Genomic DNA, 14,334 nt, shown 5'->3' with positions numbered 1-14,334 from the left:
TAACTCCAGAATAGGCATGATTGCCTTTTTATGAGGACTAGCCTTAGCTGGATGATTTGGATAACTATATTTTGGAGCTTATTGTACATGTATATAATATATCATAACAATCATATAATGTTTTCCAATATGGATTTATAACTTTAAAAGAAATACAAATGAATTTATAACCTCACTTAACTCTCCACTTTTTGATCGTTGAAAGTTAGTTAGTTGAACTTTCATTTTGTATTGATTTTTTCACAAGCAGAATAAGCCCTACGTCACTTTTCGGTTTTCATCTACTTTTTCATCTTCTTCTTTAGCAGTTATTACATTTCAAGGAAAGCATCATTAATATTTCATAACGTAAACGGTGTATAAAATCTATCTATGTTTTCTATGAATACAAATTAAATACCGGTAGTTGAAATATTCTTCTTCAAAAATGTACAGGAAAACACGGTGTATCAACATCATGGTTGTGACGTTATTTTTTCTTTAGTTCTTCTTCTCCTTACATACGAATTTTTCTTCAAAAAATGTCAGGTTGCTCTCTTCTGCCCACCTTCAAACAATAAAATTTATAAGAAGCCAGAAAAATGCTAACGAGCTCATTCATATAATAGCATGCACTTGATACCATTTGATTTGATTCCATGCTTCACGCCAAACACACATCTGTAGCATCTGTTCTCTACTTATTCCTATTCATTTTAATTACGTCCTGTTTTCAGAGGTTTTGATTGTCAGGTAGGCTGATTACTTTTTCTCTTTATACATTGGCTTTTAATTTTCGAATGACAAGGTTAAGACCTGACAAGGAACTTTTCATTCAAAAAATGATTGTTTTGTGACCGTATATAATTTTTTCTGCTGAAAACTTCTGGCATAATACTTCTGATTACTTTTTCTCTTTATACATTGGCTTTTAATTTTTCGAATGACAAAGTAAAGACCTGACAAGGAACTTTTCATTCCAAACAAATGATTGTTTATAATTTTGTGACCGTGTATAATTTTTTCTGCTGAAAAATTCTGTCATAATACGTATTTTATGTTTACTTCTCTGTTTCTTACTTGCTTGTTATCAGCCTTGGCAAAAAATTAATAATCCTGTGTCTGCAGCTCTACAGAGAAGCTATATGTGTGATAGCTCACCAAATCACACAATTGTACGTTACTTTTTAAATACAAGTGCGTTGTTCAATAATGCTTCCGCGTTACTCTGTTACATCTGAATGTGACATTACTCAGTAACTTGTCATCGGCGTGTGTATGTCTGTGTTTATGACTCTTTATTTCTTCTTATTTATTTGTGCACCAGGTGGATAACAAGTGTGACCGATTTTAAAGGGAGTGAAGACAAGAAGAAGTAAGCGATTGATAAAGAAGTTCTTTCAAACAAAAGTGACAATAATAAGAAAACACCAACAGTGCCCGCCTTCCTCAAGATGACAACTAGCGCATTAGTCTTCATCACAGCTTCATTAATGATTGTCGTATTACTAGGACAATGTTCACACACAGATGCTGCACTCCAAAACTTTGAAGCAGACTCAATTGAAAGAAGATCAGCAGAAATGGCTTTCAGTGACGATTTGGCAAAACAATGGTTACGACAAATTATAGCGGTAAGTAAAACCGTGAGATGGTTAAAGATGTTTGACCTGATTGACAGCACTTAATAGCAGATAAAAATGCAGATTTTGGTATCCAGGGAGAGTACATGTTGTGATTTTTTTAAAGTATTTGACCTTAAATTAAGGCTTAATCGAGAGACTTTCAAATAGCTTCATTAAGCCTAAATCCCTAAACTGCTCATTTTTACCAAGTTCTAACACCCTTTCTACTTGTGTGGCTGAGGAAAGGAAAGAAAGACAGAAGAAAGGAAGGAGGAAGGGAAAGTTTTCTCGCTCTCTCTCTCTCTCTCTGCGGTTTTGAACCAGCGACCTCTCGGAGGTGGAGTAAATGACCCGCACTAGCTAGCTACGGGTGTCGGCACCCGTTTTCGTTCCTATGGTTCCGATCATTGCGCAATCGCATCACATTGTATGTATGGAGCGTGCAGTACGTTTGGGCTTAGAATACTTGTTTTTCTGTCTGCGTTCTTTTGAGCCTTGCAGTGGGGTTAGGGTTGCGAAATGAATGTATATAATAGTTTATTAATAAAAACAAGCTACGAAACAAGCGTTAAGTTTTTTTGAAATGCGATTGATATAGACAAAAAATAAACCAGTAAAAATTAATACTAAAGGCATTCAAGTGTATAACGTTGTGGGTTTGCGGGTGTGGGGCATGTGTGGGTTAATTATCCGTGAACAAAAATCATTGTATTTCGTAAAACGCATATTTGAATTCGATGATTTAAAATGGATAGTTTGGATACTATTGGTGATGTCACATACTTTATGTTTCTGATGTTGGATATATATTCAAGTACGCTAAGGAACCCAAACTATAGCTCCGGCACAACTCACAGAAATACCCTCTATCATGATATATAAACATGCTTTTAAACAATCTATTGATTGATTGCAATGCGAAAATAAACACAATAATATTAACCTAATTCAACAAGCTTGAACAACAAATAAAATAATAACAACATACACTGAATTGTAAAGGCATTGTTTCAATGAAGAATTAGACTTTGATACTTTAGTTTCGGCACGCCCAAATCAAATTATATTGTTGATATGGTAGGATTATATGTCAATTATTTACGTGGAATACCAATTAACAAATTGTCAACAATATATTGGGTCTGAAAATCTGCACAAATCAATCCCAAAGCGTTGCTTATGGCGTTCACGTGGGTTGTATACGTTTTATTTACAATCTGTAGCAGGTTTGTAGCACAAAAATAAAATAGTATTTCTGTCATTGTGGATTTCTAGATAAAATATCTAGCTGCCGTTGACTCCCATTGGGTTTTCTTTCAAATCCACCGGACTTGGTATAAAAATAGAAACTTCTGTTTCCCCAAATGATGAATAACTCCACTATTTCCTTCAAAAGCGCCTGAAGTAAGTTCAAGTTAATTGCTACGCATCAAACCGGCTTTGTACTTTAATATACAGTTCTTTATTTGTGATGTGTGTGGGTTAACTTTTAAGCCATATATATTCTGGTGTACAGACAACATATTATAAAGCAACCAGACTTTGTCATCAAAGTATATTTTATTTACCTGGATAACTCTCATGTTGTAAATGTTGATTTCGAATCTGCTCGACACTTTTGCTAATCACGTTTCCCCCATTTCATAACACTTAAGGGGGTACTACACCCCTGCAAAATTTTGTGCCTATTTTTGCATTTTTCTCAAAAATTATAGCGCATTGGTGACAAGCAAGATATGTATATTATAGGGACAAAGACTACAACTACTGCACTGTAAATTTTATTTCAACACAGACAACAGTTGTGGAAAAACAGTCAAAAATGAGGGAAAACCAATATTTGATCAATAAATCAATAAATACTTCCCTTGAGTTGCTGAATTTTCAGTGCAGTAGTTGTAGTCATTGCCTATATAATATACATACTTGTCCCCATTGCGCTATAATTTGTGAGAAAAATTCAAAAATATGCACAAAATTGGCCAGGGGTGTAGTACCCCCTTAAAGGCAGTGACAATGCTTAGTGGCAATGAAACGCTCTATTCCATTGCTCTAGTTACGTTATCTTGTTTTCCACTGGAAAATCTGTAGGAACATTATGTGGAAAGTTAGTTAATAGAGAAAAGTGTAATAACAACCGTGACCTAATATTAACTAAAATACTACGGCATTATAATGTGATGTAATTTGAAGACAGGTATAAATTTTGCTGTAGCGTAGGAGGTTAGGAAAACGATTGTTTTTGAGTATCAAATATCTCCTAATCTACATCTGAAATGCGAATCTCATATCATTTTTCTGGCGTAACGAATTTACCCTTACTTCCAGTTCAGCTTAGATATATCTTAAACGTAAGCTCATGGATTTGAAATAAAAATAACCCAACTCAAAAGGACAAGAAATTTAATACAAATAGACATATTTATTTCCATTCATTGACAAAGCTTCAAGCTAAGAAAGGATATTGCTTTATAAATGATTCCATTGTTAGAATATTGCATAGATTACGTATGTCGTTCCATACCGTTAATTGTACAGATAAACGGCACTTAATACACTGCTTTAATAAACAAGATGAATGGAGAGACAACCATAGAATACCAATGATGTCATCTTATAAGTATAATATCCTTTTAACACTATAAGTACTAACTCCAAAATTAGAATTTCTTTCTATTTTCTATGCTTAATTATTCTGTTGAGTGTTAATTTACACAAGCATCTCAAATATACCTAATATTTAGCGACTCTTAAAATTGCCCGTATCAGCCTTGTAAAATAAATTGATTGCTTTAAAAGATTAAACCTTCAGCACTATTGTAACACCGTTACAGTTCCTAATACTCAGGGGTGGGAAAAAACGACACGATCGCATCGTCTTCATGAGATAAAGTCAATTACAGTATTTTGATCTATAGCATTACCGACCTGAAAGAAAACTTGAAACTGAAGTCGTTTTTATAATAGCGTTCTACCGTAATTCCTGTCATGTATAGTTGTATTATGTACGTCTAAAATTAAGTATGGTAGGAACCCAATAAGCTATTCTATGATTTACCGGTGACTGACGAGTTTACTTTTCGCAGTTTGAATGTAAAATTCTTTTTATTCGTGTACTTTATATATTATGATCGGTGACCTAAATCCATAATTTGTTCTACTTTATACAAAACACTTCTAAAAAAAAAAACTTTCTTAATGATAACTTTATATCACCTTAGTCTCATTCATTGAATATTTCACTACTTCTATTTCCAAATTCAAAGATGTTAAATAAATTAAAGTTGCTTACTTATAAGTAAATCAGCATTATGCAATTATTTAAAGTAATATTTAAAATATCGTTGTTTTTCACTATGGCTGCAAATTCATTACTGCCATTTCATACAGGGTGTCCCTGAAAGAACTGTATCGTCGAAAACTTAATGTTTGGGTATTTTAACGTCTCAACTAAGTATAACTAAATACTGGATGTGGTTGGGGAATAAAATTAGCTATTGAACACTTTTTGAATGTTGACAATTGACCTCACCGTTCATAAAATAAGTATAAGAATTTTACAAAACTCCCTCATTTTCAAACCTTTCCACGGATTCAAATATCAATCGATGATCTGTATTCGGAGTGCTAATCACTCCGCATCATCAGCGCATGAGGCGTCTATTGTCATGGACAGATGTTTGACTCCGTGGAACGGGCTGAAAATAAGGTAATTTCGTAACTTCTTTTATTTCAAAAATGGAACGGTCAATTGTCAAAATTAAAAAAGTATTTGATAGCTGATATATTCTTCAACCACATCAGTTATTTGGTTATGTTTGATATATGCGTTAAAATACCCAAAAAATCAGTTTCCGATTAGACATTTCTTTCAGGGGACACCCTGTATATCAAACCAAAGTTAACAGTGACTAACATATTATTAATGAGCATGCACCAATGAACGTGATGAGGTCAAAGAGCATGCACAGGTTGCTTGGAAAATATTTCTAATCGTTTATGAGATTGTAATTGTTTCTGCAACACTACGATGTAAGAGCAAAAGATTAGCAAAATTACTCAATGTGAAGCAATCCGCAAGAACAAAGTCACTTTTTAGAAAATTAAATAACACTCCTGATATTCAAGAAATTTAGCCATCCTTTAATACATTCTCAATCCTCTGACTAGTAGCCGAGGACGTATAAAGCCTCATTTAATGTCACAGAATTATGCTGTCCCTGACCCTGTATCTCCGTATTCTACTTGCCCATTGTGCATACTCTGACTATTACATCTTATATAAAACTTGTATTAATTTGTGTACATTCGATTTTCACATCTGATTTTTTCAGTCACCGTACTCCCTCTATTTGCTAGCTCATCAAGATCTTTAGCTTGGCTTCCAAGCCAATCTATATTATCATTTATTTACGACCTCGACCTTTGAACTGAAGTAAATAACCAAGATTAAATAAAGATCCCTTTAAAAAGGAGAGCTTGGCCTTGGAATACACAAACTTAATGAAATATATCAAAAAATAAATACAAAGAACATTCTACACTACAGGAACTCACATATTGCAGTAGGACTATACTCGGCTATTAATATATGAAACGATTTGATCCAATCAGTAAGCTGGTAGATCCCAAAATCAGAAATGTGACCCCTCATTATAATTATGCCAACTATTATGTTGCATTTGATAAACATCTCTATAGTTTCGATTTAAACAGAATGCGATCATCATGACTAAGAACATATTTTTATTGATCAAAAATCGACAATGGCATAGTTTTGACTGACCCGCTTAGGGATGCGTTAGCGAGCTAAAACTGTGTATCTGTTCTCGGAATTAATATGTGCGATATGCGATAAATAGATTATCTTTTTTTTCTTTCTTTCTTTCTTTCTTTCTTTCTTTCTTTCTTTCTTTCTTTCTTTCTTTCTTTCTTTCTTTCTTTCTTTCTTTCTTTCTTTCTTTCTTTCTTTCTTTCTTTCTTTCTTTCTTTCTTTCTTTCTTTCTTTCTTTCTTTCTTTCTTTCTTTCTTTCTTTCTTTCTTTAATGAAATATATCAAAAATAAATACAAAGAACATTCTACACTACAGGAACTCACATATTGCAGTAGGACTATACTCGGCTATTAATATATGAAACGATTTGATCCAATCAGTAAGCTGGTAGATCCCAAAATCAGAAATGTGACCCCTCATTATAATTATGCCAACTATTATGTTGCATTTGATAAACATCTCTATAGTTTCGATTTAAACAGAATGCGATCATCATGACTAAGAACATATTTTTATTGATCAAAAATCGACAATGGCATAGTTTTGACTGACCCGCTTAGGGATGCGTTAGCGAGCTAAAACTGTGTATCTGTTCTCGGAATTAATATGTGCGATATGCGATAAATAGATTATCTTTTTTCTTTCTTTCTTTCTTTCTTTCTTTCTTTCTTTCTTTCTTACTCCGCGCACACTCCCGTTGATACTCCGCGATAACGCAGCGTGAGCACGCGATAGTGCACCGCGCGGACGCGAAACGCGCGAACGCGATAGCGCGCGGACAGAGGACGGACACGCCGTTATTAGTATTAAGATGTTTTGTCTTTTAAGATAAATAACGCCGCATCGAGTTTGCCCCACGCTACTCCGAAGTGTTAACGTATTATAAACCTGGGGTGAACCCGTGTATTAACTTCCATTTCTTTACTTGCTACTATTACAATACTTCAAAACAATGTCACAAATACGCATGCTTTAAATACGTACTATATATCTCTTATGACAGAAATAGTTCAATATCAATAAAACTGAATTGATGCTGACCCATTTCGCTGTATTATAGCTATGAGGTATTGAAGTATTAAAACAAGACGGATCAATTTACAAAAAGTTTTATCAAACCCTTTTTTGTCCATGTCGAGCCGAAAAGGTTGATTTTACATCATACTTGCAACAACTGCATGGTAAGTCGCATACAGACATATATTTCATCAATCCTATAACCATGGTACATTTGTGTAAAATTTGACATTGCAATTCCAGGATTTCCCCAGAGTGCCAACTCAGATTCTTACTCTAGTATCTCAGACGTCAACATGAAAACCAAAACAATGTTAGTAATACCTAACTTTATACGGCACACTAGTTCTATATATACGTCCAATGTGGTTTTTTTTTGTAATGTTATCCATGCAATGAATTAAACAGCCACACCTCTCCTCATTTCATCTTCCCCGGTAGAAGGCTACTTAATATATTAACAATAAAATTTGACAACTAACTAACTTAATACTATCTTTAAGAATGATCCTCCCACCATCTAGCCTCTTTATACGTTGTTCCCAATGTAGTTACCGCGGGGCCATAACTGTGTAGTTTAATGTTGATACTAGGCTGCTTTAAATGTTGATGATAGCGACTTTCCGGTAATTTAAAACAAAAGTCAATAAGCAACGATATATAATGCCGCGTAAATCATGTTAAAGCAAACACTCGCTTGTTTAAGCACTGAATGGCAATTTGACCTCAGTTAGAAATAATATACATAGACTTAAACAGGTACATTTCTCGTTATTTTGTGATACCTGCGAATACTCTTTTAATGAGTTTGATTTGCTTGAATTGACCTGTTTTACTCTTATTTGTCTTGAGAAGAAAGAAGATCTGCTTATTATAGGCATTTATAATTTGGTTAACCTCAAATTAGGTATTGACGTCAATACTTTTTTGTGGTTGTGCCGCAGCGTGGTGACAAACCGCCCTGTTCGTGTGCGTGTACACTCTGCGCGTTTAACTATACGCGCGCAATTCGCATACTGCGCCAAGCAAAATACGGACGTACGTCACTACCGAACCTGAGCTGAATCAAATAATAGCAGAGTGCCGTCACTATTTCAAGAGATTAAGATTAGAATTTAGTACTAGTTAAAATCAAAATTTGAGATTTTGCAGGAATCTATTATGCTAGTTGGATTCCTTTATATAAACTGGCCTCAAAAAGAAACTTAACATTTTTCACAAGGTCATATCTTAAAATCCTCTCCATAAAAATGAACACAAATTGCACACAGGATTACTGCAATACTCTGTTGGCCTGTGAATGTGGTCCAGAAAGGTGTTCCATCTCAGTGCATTTTGCTGTTGTGTCAGTTGGACAACTGCTTGGTTACTGACATGTGTTTAGAGTAGAGTATCGAAGTAATCCTGTGTGTAATTTCTGTTCATTTTTATACACAGGATTTTAAGATATGACCTTGTGAAAAATTAACCAAAATTGGATATTTTGTAGTGAATTCTAGAACTTAAGTCACACACATGGCAGTCCAGCAAACATAAAATGTTTCGACATTATTTGTAATGTAGACTACATTGTTTTCAAACAATGATGTTCTTTCTAAAACATCAATTGACTTACATGAAACACATTCCCTTTAAAATGCTATGTGAATTTATATCCCTATGTTGTAATGTTTAGGGATCTTCTATTAGTGGAAATGAAAGTAGAACACTTCTTTTTATCAATCCTTTTGTTTAAACAGGAAAGAGACTTACGCATATTTTACGCATGGGAATATTTTGATGCCGGAAAGCTTACTTTTTTCATTATTATGTTTTGACGAATCCATGTGCGTGAAAATATTGGATTAAAACATAATAATGATAAAATCGGATGCTACACGCCCAATATTTATGGGTCTCGTTATTTGTATGTCAATCCAATTTCATATCAATATATTGTGGGATTTTCAATTTGAACCAAAATAATAATGGTATTCACCACACGATTGGGACTCTCTAGTTAACTTTTAGCCAATGTAGAGAGCGATGTCATCCTTAACTGGTCTAATCTTCCACGAAGCAGAACATTCGCCAATGTGTATCTTAATTGTACAACTCCATGATTTTAATAACAGTTCAGCGTTGTTAAGGGATCTAAAATGAGCGTTTATTGCGTTTCGACAGTATTTTTGTGGGACATGAGAGCACCTCAGACCTATCGAATTGCATTCTGAATACGAAGCATGTCTTTCTGATATCAAATAATTTTCATTTTTGAAAATCACAATATAATACAAATTTGATGACAAATTATAAAAATTTGATATTTTTCAAATTTTGATATATAACAGTCCTCGAAGTAAATTATATAAATCTAATGATATATTCTTAAAGTGTATGTAGCAGGAAGGAAAAGCCGACGGTCAATTGAAAATTTTGACATTTCATATTGAAGATATGGATTTTTTTCCCAAAAAGACCTATTTTTTTTTGGTGTTTTGGGGAAAAAAATCCATATCTTCAATACGAAAGGTCAAAATTTTCAATTGATCGTCGGCTTTTCATCCCACGTACATACACTTTAAGTATAAATCATCAGATTTATAAAGTATACTTCAAGTACTGTTTAATATCAAAAATATCAATTTTTAATGATTTGCCATAAAATGTGTATTAAATTTCGAATTTCAAAAATCAAAATTATTTGATATCAGAATGACATTCTTCGTATTCAGAATGCAATTCGATATGTCTGATGTGCTCTAATGTCCCAAAATAAATACTGTCCAAACGTTCATACCCCAGCCCTTAAGTCGACATGAAAATAAAACTTGTGTACCTTATGTCATTCTCATTCAAAGTTGCATTGAATAAAAGTTCTTTTATGAACCGCACTACTTCTTTATTCCTCAAATTTCTTTGAACATCCAACCAAATTGTTCCGGTTAAATGGTTAAATAAAAATGCATGAAATAAAATGATATGATATTATATATTGTATTGATTAGTGAATAAGCCAAATGTATACAAACAAAGTATAGTTCAATCACCTTCTTATATAACAGCCAATTAGAAAACAAATATAGTTTAGTTGTTATTTTATTGCTTGTCAGATATTATTAACTTTTGTATCTATCACGTGAGATATACTAAGTTGTGCTTGATACGTCCCAGCAAACACAAAACGTTTTAAAAACATTTTATACAGGTTATATTTTGGGTTTTTGGTTTTGGTGCAAACGTTTTTATAACATTAAATGTCGGGTTATATAAAGGTCATGAAAACGTTTTAAAACGTTTTGTATGAAAACACGCTACAAAAATATTTGTCAAATGTTTTTAAAATGTTATTGTAAAATACTTTTTGTAAACATTTTTTGCCAAATTTTTTTGTCAATACTTAACTAACATTATGTTAGAATATTTGCAGTAAGTTACAGTGTATCATAAAATGTTTTTGAATGTTATGAAAACGTTTTATATCCTTTATATACCCTTTATATAACCCGATATTTAAACGTTTACTGGCAACCTTTTCTAACCTTTTGCGAATGATGTCGAAAACGTTTTGTGTTTGCTGGGGTACGGAAAGGATCAATATTGTTACGGCTGAGATACGTACAATATCTTCATCATTATAGGGTCGTTAACTTATAAGTTCCCCCTAAATACTTTTTTAAATTAATCGAAAAATATTTGACGAAATGCAAACGTGTAAAAAGGTATGGGTAGCCTTATTAGTTTTACACATTACCAAATTATAGCGTCACACGCCATTGCGTACAGTCACAATGGTTCTGTAAAAAAGAGACCGTTTTAAGCAGTGTTAAAAATTGCATCTGAGTCCATAGAAGTCAACTTTCAAGCAATACGGGAGGCCAAGTCTATTCTGACTGAACACTCGGGTGCAACTTTGAAAACGGCCACTTTTGCAACTTTGAAACGGCCTCTTTTCTTACACAGTTAACTATTGTGACTGAACGCAATGATGTGTGACGCTATAAATTATTGCTCCACATATGTAAAACAAACAGGGTTATACATACTTTTTACATTTTTACATTTTGAATAATATTTTTCGACTTATTTAAAAAAGGATTAGGGGGAACTTATAAGCTTTGGACCCTATATTTGTCTTCTGTTTGCATCTTTTTAAGGAAAGATGGAAAATTCCTTAGAATATATCTAATATAGCAAACACAAAACGTTTGAAACAGGTTATATTCTGGTTTTTGGTTTTGGTGAAAACGTTTTTTTAAATAACATAAATGTCGGGTTACATATTGGTCATGAAAACATTTGTATTTGTATGAAAACACATTACAACAATATTTTTTAAATGTTTTCAAAATGTTATTGTAGAATACTTTTTACAAAAATGTTTGCCAAATATGTTGTCAAAAATAGCATTATGTTGGAATATTTGCAGTAAAGTTATCCAAAAATGTTTTTTAATGTTATGAAAACGTTTTATACTCTTTATATACCCTTTATATAACCCGATATTTAAACGTTTTCTGGCAACCTTTTCTAACCTTTTGCGAATGATGTCGGAAACGTTTTGTGTTTACTGGGTCATAGCTCTCAAAAAACTGATAGCGCGGCAAATAAACTATGATTATTAATCTGTGACAAGCGAACAGAGAGTTAACAGTATTGTGTAATAATATCTGACCTTTATGACAAGGTCATCTGTATCAGCTGATCATAAGTTCCCCGATATTGTTCATTATTCGATTGTTTAAACCAGGGATGTGAGTCCCTGTTTAAACATGGGTCATCAAAAAGTGCATTTATCCATGGCGGAATCCTTTGAAAAAGTTAGATATACGAAAACTAATAAAATATCTAGTGGCAGAATCAGACTCAAATCTTACTGTATGTTGTCATTGGCGTAACCGCGGGAAGGGGATAGCTGCCCCATGTGGGAAATCTCGCGCCCTCTTCGTCACTTTGGGTGTATATATGTTTGCCACCACTGACGTTTGGCACCTTCTCCCACTTTACCCCTCTGAAAACTTCTGGTTACATCACTGAATAATAATATGTACAAGGGAATCATAATTTTGATATAAGTGGTTCTGCCTCTCTAGTGGCACATTATTATACCGTATTATTATTTGTCTGTTTACGATGCTTCTTTCAACCCGTCTCATTGGCTCATTAGTTTAACATTTTTAATTGATTAGAACATCATGTCACTGGTTTATAATATCAACATGACCTCCTTTTGTGTTAATTTAAAGTCCCATTTAGTGATCCCAGCGCAAGTGTAAAAATAGAAAGCAAAATTATACTTCTACACTACGCATACCTTTTCGATTTTATTGCTCTGAAGTTTGTTGTTGCTAGTGATGTAGTACCAGGACACCTCCGATGACGTTACAGATGTTGATGACGTCAACCTTGAAGATACCGTGCCGCCCCCTAGTTCCGGGGGGTCAGGAGGTTGTCCCAGACAGGGTCGAGTGTCCAACCCTTTGTCACGGTTCAGTCTGGGTCTTTTAGTTCTAATATGGATTGCTTCCAAGACCCTGCGAGGGAAGTCCCTGGACTCTCTTTCTAACACCTTTACGTTCTCCAAGTCAATCTGGTGTCCTTTGCTCCTGTCGATGTGTTCCTTGATCGCTGACTTGGAACTGGCCGCTTTTGATTCATGTTCTGTTAGCCTCTTTTCGAGCTTGCGTCCAGACTCGCCAATGTATAGGGTGTCACAGTCTTTGCAAGGGATGCTGCACACGACACCAGATTGCTTTTCTTGTTCAGTTTTGTCCTTTGGGGAGACAGGAGATCTGCACAGAGTATTCTGAAGTTTAAAAGCTGTGCTAACACATGCAGAGTTGAAAGCCCTGCGCAGCCGTTCCGAAATTCCTTCCACGTAAGGCAAGGTGACAAAAATGCCCTTCTTATTGCTATCTTCGTCGCTGTCCTTATTTTGTTCTTGGAAGCAATCCATATTAGAACTAAAATACCCAGGCTGAACCGTGACAAAGGGTTGGACATCGACCCTGTCTGGGACCAGGGGGCGGCACGACATCTTCAAGTTTGACGTCATTTAACATCTGTGACGTCATCGGAGGTGTCCTAGTACTACATCACTAGCAACAACAATCTTCAGACCAATAACATCCGCTAAAGACGCCAGTTGACCCGGTGAAAGCGCTCCGGTGAGTGTAGAAGTATAATTTTGCATACTATTTACGTTTACCGCTACGTATGAATATACATCATTATAAGTGTAAAAATGTTTATAAATTGCTTAAAATTGATTCAAATTGTCATTTGGTATTTTTGACATGATTTGCAAAAAACGAAGAAATTCGCAATATTGACGTCCCATTCAAATACATGTAGCAATGCGTCAAGTTTCGGATATGGGTGATGGAATTTTCACCTAAATAGTTAAAGTCAATTATTGTAAAGCAATTTAAAAAATAACAGTTAGTTGTAATGCCTACTAGTGTGTTCAGCATGCACAAAAATGACACAGTCTCAATAGTTAAACCTCTCCTCATTTCATCTTCCGGGAAAGAAAGCTAATTCATATAATAATGAATAAAAGTTTTACCTTTTAATAAGTTGTTCCCAAATACTTTACCGCAGGGCCATAACTATGCAGGATACATTTATAAATATGCAGGGATTATTAACTTAATGTTGATGCTAAGCGGCATTAAATGTTGATGATAGCGACTTTCCGGTAATTTAAAACAAAGTCAATAAGCAACGATATGTAATACCTCCTGAATCGAGTTAAAACAAACACTCTCTTGTTTAAGCACTGAAAGGCAAGTTGACCTAAGTTAGAAATATATACATAGGCTTAAGCATGTATTGCAGACTAAACTTTCTCGGACGTTTTTTGATGAGATTGATTTGCTTGAAATTGATATGGGTTTCTCAGAATGTTGACAATTATCTCTGTTTTTCTCTGAATGATGTCTACTAGAAAGTTGCCA

General features: G+C 34.2%; 1 long non-coding RNA gene across 1 annotated transcript in view; it reads left to right on the top strand.

Annotated features, from left to right (window-relative positions):
- Positions 1-14,334, top strand: part of LOC140151023 (uncharacterized) — a 195,756-nt gene that overhangs the window by 163,982 nt on the left and 17,440 nt on the right. Inside the window, exon 3 of the long non-coding RNA XR_011858883.1 lies at positions 1,307-1,613. This is a non-coding gene — a long non-coding RNA (uncharacterized lncRNA). The remainder of the gene's footprint in view (positions 1-1,306; positions 1,614-14,334) is intronic.

This window comes from Amphiura filiformis, chromosome 4 (assembly GCF_039555335.1).
Source record: "Amphiura filiformis chromosome 4, Afil_fr2py, whole genome shotgun sequence".
In the NCBI taxonomy this organism is placed as follows: domain Eukaryota; kingdom Metazoa; phylum Echinodermata; class Ophiuroidea; order Amphilepidida; family Amphiuridae; genus Amphiura; species Amphiura filiformis.
The sequence above is the reverse complement of the archived record's forward strand: the minus strand, read 5'-3'. Positions and strand labels throughout refer to the sequence as shown.